Source organism: Temnothorax americanus, unplaced genomic scaffold, assembly GCF_048541705.1.
Source record: "Temnothorax americanus isolate GAGA-0224 unplaced genomic scaffold, ASM4854170v1 Scaffold13, whole genome shotgun sequence".
NCBI classification, from domain to species: domain Eukaryota; kingdom Metazoa; phylum Arthropoda; class Insecta; order Hymenoptera; family Formicidae; genus Temnothorax; species Temnothorax americanus.
In genome coordinates this window covers 761,653-773,673 of record NW_027509264.1, presented here as the reverse complement: position 1 = coordinate 773,673, position 12,021 = coordinate 761,653, and the positions used below count along the sequence as shown (strand labels likewise).

The 12,021-nt window shown below is 42.9% G+C and overlaps 2 protein-coding genes across 4 annotated transcripts in view; one reads left to right on the top strand and one right to left on the bottom strand.

The window, feature by feature from the left end:
* LOC143893828 (uncharacterized) overlaps window positions 1–12,021 on the bottom strand; it is a 203,448-nt gene that overhangs the window by 3,015 nt on the left and 188,412 nt on the right. The gene's annotated exons all lie outside the window — the stretch shown is intronic.
* The window catches only part of Sema2a (Semaphorin 2a), a 320,164-nt gene that overhangs the window by 213,937 nt on the left and 94,206 nt on the right, over window positions 1–12,021 (top strand). The window lies entirely within an intron of this gene.

The following is a 12,021-nucleotide window of genomic DNA, read 5'->3' as shown; positions in this document are numbered from 1 at the left end:
CACGGCGGGGAGAAGGGCGCGATCGCGCTCGCTCCGCCAGCAAGTCGGCAGGTCGAGAATCGTTCGAGCGCCATTTATCGAGATTGCCAGCGGGCGTTTGAACAGTCCTCCGTGCCGTCCGCAAGCGAGTTTTTGCCGGATTTTTCAAAAATCCCGGAAAGCCGGATGGGACTGCACGCGCGATCTGTAGCCTCGATAAATATATACGCAGTCGTGCATATAACGCGCGCATAAAAAACGATTTCATATATTCGGAGTGACGAGCGCGTATCGCGATCTCGCTGATCAGGTCCGCCGTCGCGCCGTGCCGGTTTCGATACATTCGATTTGAATAAACTTTTCCGCGCCGCTGTGTTTTGCGCTTTCGGGCCGGAAGATACGCAGATTTAAAATATTACATGCATGGCCGGTTACCGGACGTCGTCGCGAATTAATATTCATCGTATGCAGCTTCAGATGGAGATAATACTGTGGCTCTGAATAGAGAAAAATAACAAAAATGTAACAAATTCTCACGTGTCAGTTTTCGAAATTACGGTATTACATATGCGTATGTGTTTCGATCGGTGCTTTTCTCCAGCCTTATTCTTTACGAATTACACGAATTATGCAAGGAAATGACTCGTGAGCTGGCATGTTGTAATACTATTCCCGATAGGATCAACCGGAAGACGGTTCGCGTGCTCTGGTTTCTGTTTGTGATTTATAAAAATGTATAAGAACATCAAATGAGAGTAAAGTAAATCTATTATATTTCATTCCGGACGAGAGTTTCCAAATATCAGTAGCTCGAATTGTATCCGTAATTGAGCCAATCGCGACACAATATAGCATGTGTAATATGTGTATTTTATGTCCCTCTATTTTATAAAAAGAACTTTCATACATTTTTACGCTATTTATCAATGTCATCGAAAATTGATGTGGAACAGAGATGCACAACTCGGATATCAAACTGGGCCACAACCAGTTTAAATTAAAATTAATCGGGCCACGATATCAGTTTTGTTTTATAATGGTTTCTTTTTCTAAATGTGTTATTTTTGTTTTATTTGCAATATTTTATGTCCGTAGAAGTTATTTAATTTTTAAATTTTTATCCGAATGCTACGTTGTAAAAGAACGACTAGATTTTCATGCACAAATATAATGAATGTAGTACGTTGTGGCACGTTTATTATAGAATACGCCGTTTCGTGTGATCGATATATGTAAATGACACTGCAGGCATGTCTCGGAGCATGACTTGAGTAATATATAATCATATATATGCCATCGAATATTTACTCAATGTGTCAAGCAGTAAGGCATAATAATAAGACATCAACAACAAACCGATGCATTATTTACATGACGTTAAAAAGCGTCTCTTATATTAATTAATTAGTTTATCAAATAATGAATTTTTCTTGTAAGCTAGACAAATGGGAAATGTCGCGCAACACTTTTTAATAATTTCATATAATTCAATATTCATATGGCTGAGATAATATAAAATTTAAAACTGAGTGTTTCGAGCGCGGCGATACACGTTTCAGGAAGCGGATGTCCCGATTAATTACAGTCTACCACGGTCTCTTTATAATGATCACCGTAGCACAACGGCCCTTAATTCTTTCCTAGGGAGAGCTGATCCGTCTTCTCTTTCACTCCTCAAACTGAACGGACCATCGGTTCGCACGGCGATCGATTACGCTTAGCCCGTTCGAATCTCCCTGAAACGCGATCTGGGAATCGAGCAGAGACTCCTTCAGTCTTCACGCCTCGAAAGAGGAAAGTCCTGACGAAGGACTCCCGCGGGGGAATGTTCGTTCGCCTCGCCACGATTACAGGATACTCGCGGTGGCTCTACTCGATCGCGTATATATTCCCGACGTAGACTCTCTTTTCCATGTTCCCGTGTTCCTCGTAACAAAAAGAGAAGCGCCGATGACTTCGTTTCACCTCTCCGAGTTACGTTCTTGGGAGGAAAAACGACGTGCCCTCTTCAATGTCGTGTTCGTACTTTTCGTTACTCTACCAGAATTGCGCTCTCGTATTTCGGGGCGTGTCATTAGCATTGCACGGTCATCCGTGAATTATGCATCGGCGAGATATAATGTTTAATATTAGCCCCATTCGATGAATAAATTGAAATTGCACGGGCAGGTGAAACGATGCGTTAAATTTATGTAATATTATCCTTTCTATTTTCCACCTGATTACTGATTGTATCATAATTTGATAGAGTCCCTGGCTTGATCATAAAGTTTACGTGAATATATAAGCGGAATTCTTTAACCAATATATTCTTATGAATGAAGCTAATTTTATCTTGCGTATAAAGATTACGCACACCGAATGTATAATGGACGGCCAACGCAAAGAGCGCGATCGTATCTGTAAGTTCGCGGGAATTCTCACGACACATGGTTTACGGAACGTCCGGTTTCCATTCGTTCCTTCTTTTGTAACGTTTCACGGACTTCAGTATAATTAGCATACGTTACAACGTGAAATATTCAGTAACTCGATAATCATCAGCTATGATTATCGCAACAGAAAAATAGTGAGGTCGAAATTTATGCAAGATCGAGGTTCTTTGGCCTCAAAGCGATATTCGATTTCAATCGTAGTCGCTTTACTACCCTCGCTAGGAAGTCACGACTAAAGGGAAGTGAATCGGTTTCGCGTTGAAGTCCCGAAGGAGGGGACGGTCCTGCGATCCGGAAGGATGCAGGTGAGGCGAAAATCAGAATGTCTGAAGGGAAGTCCAGAATGGAGAGTCAGCGCATCGATGTACGGATCTGTTGAAGGATGGTGCGCAGTCAGAGAGAGGGGAAAACTGGATGAAGAGCACGGTTCAGCAGACGCCGTTTGTTCTTTCCAGGCCACTGGGCTGTGCAATCTTTTCGCAAATCCAGGTTACTGCGGAACTACGGGCTCGCTTCATCGATGCGGCGCGGCGCGGCGATGCCCGGCCTTTTGTCAAAAGGTATTTCGACTGTGCAGGGTGGAGGGAAGGGGGGGAATAATGTGAAGTGCCGTCCCGACAAGAAACCGGCGTTTCTCTCCCGCGAATAATGAGGTTAGTCAATAATTATCCCGATGGTGGGCTCTCACCGGAAGTTGGCTGAAAGCGTAGGATGCGAATGATCCGTGTTCAGTAATAGAATATCCGTGGGCTATTCGTCCTGCGTCTTATCACCGTGTACTCGGAGAGCCCGGGCCGTACTAGATTAGCACACCTCGCATCCGACGGTAGATTAGTCTGTGTCTGCTTGTATACGTGCCCAGGCAGCGTTGCGGCCATTAATTCTATTAATAATAGCGAGACTCCGCCGTCTCCGGCGTTCAACGGCGGGCTAATGTTTGCAAATTTGTTAAAACTCTTCGTTACAAGAGTTGCAAAAATCGCGTAATTGCGTAAAACGCTCGATGTAATTAGAGTAATTCGAAAATGAATGATTTTTTGGTATACGGACATAGCGAAACACCTTTTACATGATCAAGAACAGGCACGTGGATGCTTTGAAAATTTGATGAAAAGTGATAAAAAATGTGAAGTGAGCGACGATGAAAAACATCCGCTTAAATATTTAACGACCGTGTAATACGTATCCGGCGGGCATTCATGTGTAAAATTTTAACGTGTCCACTTATAGATTTTTTCATCGTGCAAGCACGCGGTTCTCTCTGGCGTGTGCATATTGACGTTATTGTGCAAACAGTACGACTATACCGAGTGCGATGAATATATTGTTGATTCCGCGACAATTTATGCGACCATGCGGCTCGACCACATTTCAATCGCGAATTATTCAGCCTCGGTTGACAAGCACTCCATCAAAGTGCATTCATATAAATAATTACATCGGGCGGCATTATTAAATCATTAATTTCAATTCCGTTTGGCGCGGTACGGGCAACAACCTATTAGCGCTCGCGGAAGGTCCCATCAATCAAATCCTGATAATTCGTCATGGTGCGAAGCACTTTCGGTATGCGATTGGATTGTTTTTAGGAACTAGAGTATAAATTTAGTCGAAATAACTTTATTATTTTATTAGATTATCTGCACCTTCAGTCTATTTCGCGAAGAGTTTATAATTGTACGACGAAGTTTATTTACGATCCTAGGACCAAGTTAATGAAATTTTGCATTCAAATTGACTGGAATCATTTGGCAACGTTTAGTTCCCAGACTCCGATTACGATTCGATAGCGGAGTAAATAATTTAAAGTACGAGATTACCTGCGAATTTGTTTCAATGCCCAGGATAACGATTGAAGCGGGAAAAATACAGAGAGACTGTCGAGTATTTTAAGGTGGTTCTTTCGCGGACCCAGCTAGTCAAGTAACAGTCCGTCATGAGGTAATTGAAAACAAACATATTGACAAACATTACACAACATCCCAATAATTATAATAATATAACATGATTTTACACACACGATTTAATCGTATTTAATTATTTACTAATTAAAAAAATATCACAATAGTAGTGCGGTTGGACTCGATTTAGGTTAGGTCAGGCATGACAGTACGAGTAAAGCAATATGCGCGTGGATCCACTATACTTATTTAACCTCATATATCATCAGAGAGCAAAACATTCGGTAAGCTCTTATTTTCAAGGTATGTACGAAATCCGGAAACTTCAGGGAATATTTTAAGACATGAATAATGTATTCATCTGATCGCTAAGTACATGTATTATTCGTTGAAAACCTCGGACGTGGCGATTTGCATCATTCTATCTTTCTCGTTCATTAGATGTAAACAAGGATAGAATGACAATGGCACGCTCCGCGAACGCATATTTAGAATGACTTATTTCTTGTAAAGTGTCGGTAACCTCACTTGATTTTTCGTACACATGCCCCTTATTACTGTATATTTAACATATATCAATTTTAGGTACCTATCTAATACTTGTTCTCACGAAAGGACCACCTTAAGTTTCGATCGTCATAATCGTGGCGTTGCGCTACGAGCACAATGCGATGCATCACGAGCGTTACATATTCAAAGCGCGATTATCGGCTTGATTTGCGATGCGCTCGGACCGAAATGAGAGCGAACAGCGGGTGACCTGCGCGCGGTGACGATGTGACGACGATCCGCCGAGGCGACGGTCGACGTTGTGGCACGGCACGCCGTTGGAATTAAATATTTGCTTTACCATTCGCTATCACGCGCGTCGCTTGATACCCGAATTGATAGCGTTCCATTTCGTGCGACGCTTGTCCACTTCACGACCAGCTGTCGAGCGCCTATAAACAGACAGGACGATCGACGCGTACCTTCCCATTGCGGTGTTCTCTATCTCTTTTTTTTCTGCTCGATAAAATTGGTTCTTTTGTCATACGGAACAACGGAGAGGTCAATTGTTGACGAACTCGCTTTGATAGTACCTCAGAGAAGAGAATTCTTCATACTGAAATATTTACTTGGAATTGCAGAACCCGAAGATGCGCTTTACCTGTCCGAAATTAATGATCTTAATTGACATTTTTAGTCTACTGCATTTAAAAATGGCTTCTTTTCATCAAGCAAAAAAGTTGAATGCATTATGTTGGCAACAGATTGATGCTGTATCTGGTCCATGAGTAAATTTATCAAATTCAAATATATAATTATTTTTATAAAGATCATTATTTCCTTATGTGGCCTTTGCTCCGGGGTTACAAATAAATGTTTAATTTTAACAAATCTTTATCTCGAAGTCAAGAACGAGTCGAAAAACATCCTCGAAACCCTGGCAGAACGTTGCGCGTCTCCGTCGCGAGAGATTTATTTACAGGCAGGTTTTATTGAAAACGTAACACCATCGTCGTCTGCCTTTTCTCCCTAAAGCTTCTTTCGCGGTACAGAAGAAAGCGGGGGCCCGGGAGCGGCATCTATATTTAACGGAGCAGAAAACTTCCTTTTCTTTCTCGCTCTCGCTCGACGCCTTCCGTCTTCCGCGAGAAAACGGAACGCGACGAAGAGTAGAAGAAAAACTCCACGATTGGCTGTTGGAAGACTCAGCGTCCGCGGCGTGTTTCCGTTTTCCTTTACGCGGCCCAGGACACGTCGGGCACCGCCAACCGCTTCACGTCGGTTGCTTTGTATACGTATTGATCCTTTCTCTCTCGACTTTGAGCCATCGTAGTAACTTGGAGAGAGAAATCTGCTGCAGCCGCATGCGTCTTGCTTCGCGCGCTTTTTCCATTGGGCGTAAGAAGTATACATTTGTCTGTCCGAAATATATACGAGGTAAAATCGCGACGTTTATCGATAGAAAAACGCTCGAAGTACATCCTTGTTCGAAGTTCTGAGAAAATAAATAGGTCTCAAGGGCACGAAGTTACAGTACCTCGTGCCTCTGTGTAGATTGTTTGATAGGATCTGCAAGAGGATCGGGTAATAAAAAATCCACATGGTCAATCGTTCGTGAAAAATTGCGCAAAGATTCTTTCGCTCCCTGACGCGCAGGGCGAATCAAAGGGATATTACATTGGCTCTCCAGTTCGGAACTGTTGAACGGAATTTAGAACGATATTAAGAGGATTTAGGCGGGACGAGGCAGTAGAATGCGAAGGACCGCTCTTTTTCAAGCCGTTGTTCCTTTGATCGCTCGCTCGTTCCGACAAACGGACAAGAATGATTAACGTTTGCGTTTAATTCGCTTTATTGGAAGACGATCGATTGACGGTGGAGCTCGAGCGGAAGTATGCCATCGAGCGAACCACTTGAATAATATAGATTGACAATGATGCGCAGTAATAACACAACATGTACATAATAGAAAAACGTCGAAAAATGCAAAATGTGCACGGATCGTTAACTCCGAAGCTCATTATCGGGAAGTTCAATTTGCTGCGAGCTATGTACCTATTTCAAAACGATTTGTCTGCATTTGCAGCGTCACCACAACTTTTGTGTTTCCGCACTTTTCTCTCATCATTCGTCACTTTGACAATGCAACTGTACGAGGTCGGAGAAAACACTATGGACGTGACTTCAAATGAGCGTAGGATATTCTCTGTCGTATTGTCGAAATGATCTTAATCAAGTTTCTGTGATACGATAAAATGCCACAGTTCGTCAAGACGATACTTCGCTCGTGTGGGAAAGCTTTTAGCGAAAAAGTAGTTGGCGAAACGAGTTCGCCATTTCGTTCGGAAGCGCAGCTGTTTTCCGCGCGTCGAAGCAATTATAAACGAAATGAGCTTTATCGCGAAAATAGCCGTGCCGCCATAATCCGGGTGCAGGAGAGCCCGAATTATTACGCAGCCATCCGCGTAAACGGCCAAGACCAACGGCACCGCGCGCGGGCTCTCGTTAATGGGCGTGCACTTCCATTTCGGGATTGTTCTAATTAATTGGGATTATAATTGGCAATTAGGTATGCCGGGACGCGATCGCATCGCCTGGGTCACTCCCGAGGCTTGCTGCGCCGGGAACGACATATCGTTCGATCTTATGGCAATAGATTAACGGTGCTCTACTACGGTCCATTCTTGATTCTTGCCTTGAGAAAATCTATTCTGCTTGGCAGAAGAGGATTATGATTGTATCTTTAAATGTTTAAGTGTCTCAATAATTTCTGTAAAACGTGTTACTTGTGGTAAATTTTTTCAAATACATTTCGTTCAAATGCAATGTTTAACTTCAAATCATAAATTTTGGCACTTGAGATAGGAGTAACTGGAAATAAAGAAATAAAATAATGAGAAATATTGCGATCAATGGAATATCAATCACGAATGCATATCTAATTATTCGAAAGTTTTTTCAATATCATAATAACATTTAATGAAACATTACGTATGCGAACAAGAATACATACGAGAAACGTGAATTTGCATAAAATTGATGTGGCAAATATTACTCGCATATTTTACATTATATCTGCATATTTCAAAATACTATAATACAAAACGGGTATTTTCTATATTGTGTAATCCGCGATATTCTGGAATGAACGAAATATATAACGCGCGGCTGATTTTGCTGCATAACATTTTACTCACAAATGATATTTTACTCGCAGATGTTTTTTGTCTTTGTTAAGGCCAGTTTATTTGCCTTTACAAAACATTTCTATTACCATACGTTCTTACGAGATACTAGAATATTCAATTAAATCTAGCCGCACGTACGCTTTTAATTCCATATGTGTTATTGTTGCATATATAAATTTACCTGCATAATAAACGCAACGTTATTTTTAACGGCACGTAATCAATGTAAATTTCCTATGAATCTTAATTTTAATATAAAACAACACGCGATACGTGTATAATGTGTTTTTGAATATGAATATTGATATTTCCCGAAAGATTATATGTTACAGTTTCCGCAACTCCAACGATCGTATATAACATCGATTTTGTATGAAACTACAATCTTCTTCACGTCCGATATACGTAACTGATATTGCAATATTACGATGCATCGCTTAAAGCTAAGTAAGCGCCCCTGCGCGAGATACCAAAGAGAGATAACTCCGTAGCATATATTGACGTCGATTGGTAGCATCAATCACGCCGTGTGTTCAACACACGTGTATCAATCACTGCGCGACGCTATCGGACGTTGCGATGTCCGCACAGCCCCGCTAGAGAGTATATCGGTGGCGCGAGCTTTTTGTCGGCGAAATCCGTGTCAATCAGCGATAAGAAAGGGTGATCTCCCGCTCCTGCAGTAGTCTCCCGACGGCAAAATAGAATACACTCCGAATCGGCTCTCGCTAATCGCGATAGCGAGGGGAAAAAATGTTGTCACGTGTTCGGCGATGTCCCCGAGCATTCGGAGGAGGTATATACGAAGCTTCCCCTTGGAGTTTTTATCTCGTTACACAAGTTAGATGTGCCTCCTTTATATTGTATCTTGTTCACGGAACATCTTGTTCTGTAGACTTTCCTTTTTCTATCACGCCCGACATATTTAATACATTAAAGATACTTGCTAAGTCTTTCGTTCTTTTCTACATTAATCTATCTGTATCTTTTTTATCTTTTTTTTAGTAAGTATTTTTGCCATGTAACATTTGTGTGACATGTGCCGCGGAAAGACGTGACGTTTTCTCGCGAAAGCGGAAATTACTTTTCCGCCGTGTGCGCGACTTGGTAGGTGAAAATTTTTAAACTGTTCTCCCATTTTTCAAAAGCGCACGTATGCTAAAAATGCGATAAAGTCAAATTGTCCGACGAATTGTGCGCGCAAATATATATCATCAGGCATATCGTTACCGGCCATCGCATTATATATATACGGTGGCGACGAACAAGATAAAAAAAATCTTCAAGCGCGGAATGTGGGAAAGCGTCGACGCGAAAAAGAAGGCACAGGGAAAACAGCAGCGGTACGGTGTGCGGCGGAAATGAGGGACGGCGACAGATAAGGGTGCGCCGAGGGTTACGGTCTCTTGCGAAGGGCTACGAGCGCGAGTAGAACGGAGGATTAAAGGACGGTTCGGTCCGACCAAGGATCCGGACGAAGAGAACGCCACCGTCGCGAGAGGAATGCAATTTTTCCTTCCTTTTCTTCCTCGAAAATTCGTAATCGCGGCAACGCGACTTATGGATGGCCCGGGCGAACAAACGAGCGTGCTATAGGTCAGGGATCATCGTCGGCGGGAAGCCGGTCGTTATCGTCGCAGCTTTTCACAGCGGGAAGGAACTAAGCCTCGCCATTTTCCAATTAACATCTTAATTAAATCCTCCCACCGCCTGTTCGACAACAATCGGTCGCAAGCGCGCGCGCGCGCCACGTGGACGAGAAGCGCGGAACGACGGTCGTCAAAATGACGAACACGCGACCTCGTCGGATTGCATCGGACGAGAAATATGCCGTGCCCGTGTTTTGCCACCTAATTCGTAATTGCATTCTTACGTCGTGAAATTGCCTGCCTCGCTATTCGCGTCGGCGTGCCTCCCTCTTTAGTGTTCCATGTCGCGTGTTCGTCGCTGTTATGTGGATCAATAGGATCACACATACATTAACACCAGTAGCTTTTCCATAGTGCCGTAGATACGATCTCTGAACAGGAATGGATATCAATCCGTGCAAATCTTCCTTAATTATGCATGCAGCGTTTCGCGATGTTAACTAAACCCGATACCACGATGAACGCTATTCTCCGTTACGTGTAATATCTCTTAGTAGTAGTAAACACACACACACACACACAGAATAATTAATAATGAATCGTGAAAATGCAATAATTATTATATGTTATCGAACATTTATGTATATTTTCAGTTTTCATATTTTTTTATTCTTTAGATCACCGTAAAATTGTAATAGTAGACAAATTATTGATGAGATTTAATGGAATTAAGTTGGATAGAATGTAAAATATAAATTTGCTAACGACGAATGACCGTATACGGTTAACACGGGACATATCGACAGTTTGTCGCTATAAAATCTCGCGGTAGATAAAGGACCGTAGGCGAAGTTGTGTTCGGAGCGGCACTCCGGGGGAACGTTATCGTTAAAATCGATTTTGACATCGATCGGCGCCGGATCGGAAAAATTGTCGCCAACTCGTTCGCGTCTATCGATTTTGTTCTTCGACGGGCTTACCATCGGGACCCATGAATTTTCAACGCGCATTCGGACGCGCGGTACCACGGCCGAACCGATATCCGCCGTTTTCTCCGACCATCGATTGAGAGCAAGGCGAGAACGATGTCGTCCTCGTTGTAGTCGTTACCGTCGGCGCGAACGGAAGGGTGGGAGAGAGAAAGAGAGAGTTCACTAGCAACGTACGTATCTCGTATACGTCTGCCACTTCCAAGGTATAAACGTGCGAACCTCTGGCAAGCGAGTTATCCGGTTATCCATGAACAACCTAGAACAAGCTGCGCAACCTGAAAAGCAGCTGGACGACGAACCGACGACGTTCCTGAATAATAGATTCAGGTAACTCACGGTATCGTCTATCTCCGCTTCTTCCGATCCGTCCCGTGGACTTATCTGTCGGCGCGGCGTGAGAGGCGAAATAATCTGTGCCGATCGACGATCTGTATTATGCATGTGGAGGAGTTCTCGTCGGGCTCGTTGTAATTGCTGCTCTTCGTTATGTACGTTTACAAATCTAATGGCGGCTGTCTCGGCGCTGATCAAGATGGATGTTTTATTTAGCAGACAAAAAAGTTGAACTTTTGAACGAACAGCTGGTCGGCTCGAGAGCACACGAGCGAAGCGCTGCTAATACAGGAGACGCGTGCACGTAGGAAATGGAGCTCTTTCAAGCGATTGACCTAGTGAAAGATATCCAGTGAAAGAGCGCGAGGAGGTAATACGGCCGCGATATTATTACGCGCCGAAGTGAATCGCAATTTTCGTGGATTTCTGGCAGTTCGCAGTAAAATCCGTTCTATTCACGCGGGCATCGATACGATTTCCGCGCATCGCAAGGGTCGTGTACCCAATCTCTTTTTTCTTTCTTCATTCAGCGTCAGCGAATATGGCGAAACTGCTAGATTATCGTCTCTCGTCGAATCTGGCGGGATTTTGTGGAGCGTATCTCCTCTAACGCTGCATTCTTATCAGCAGCCTCGAATGGCACAGATTTTTCCTGGAAAACACATATGGAATGCCGTTGGAATTGACGTTGCTGAACGAGGACTATGCCAATCGATATTTTGAACGCGGCACTCTATGTCCGCCAGCTAAATATGCAACGTACTTTATATTTAAATATCCACGAAAGTAGGTCATCCACTTCTCCTTACACTTACAATAATTTACTTGTCGCTATTTAATGCGTTCTTTGCCTAATTATAATTCGCTTTCCGCGAATTCTATGTAATCGAGGTCGAGAGTTACATCGAGATAACATTTACGAGTATGACGGAATATCCGTTACTATTAGTCATATTAGTGTATATATGCGTAGACTGCCGTATGGAAAAGTTAATTTCTCGACATCTGGGATTATACACGCTTTATTAATTAATCCCGTATCGTTGGATGTTGTTATACACACCCGTAATTACTCATGTTTTTAACCGACATGCATGCACGACCCCATGATATCT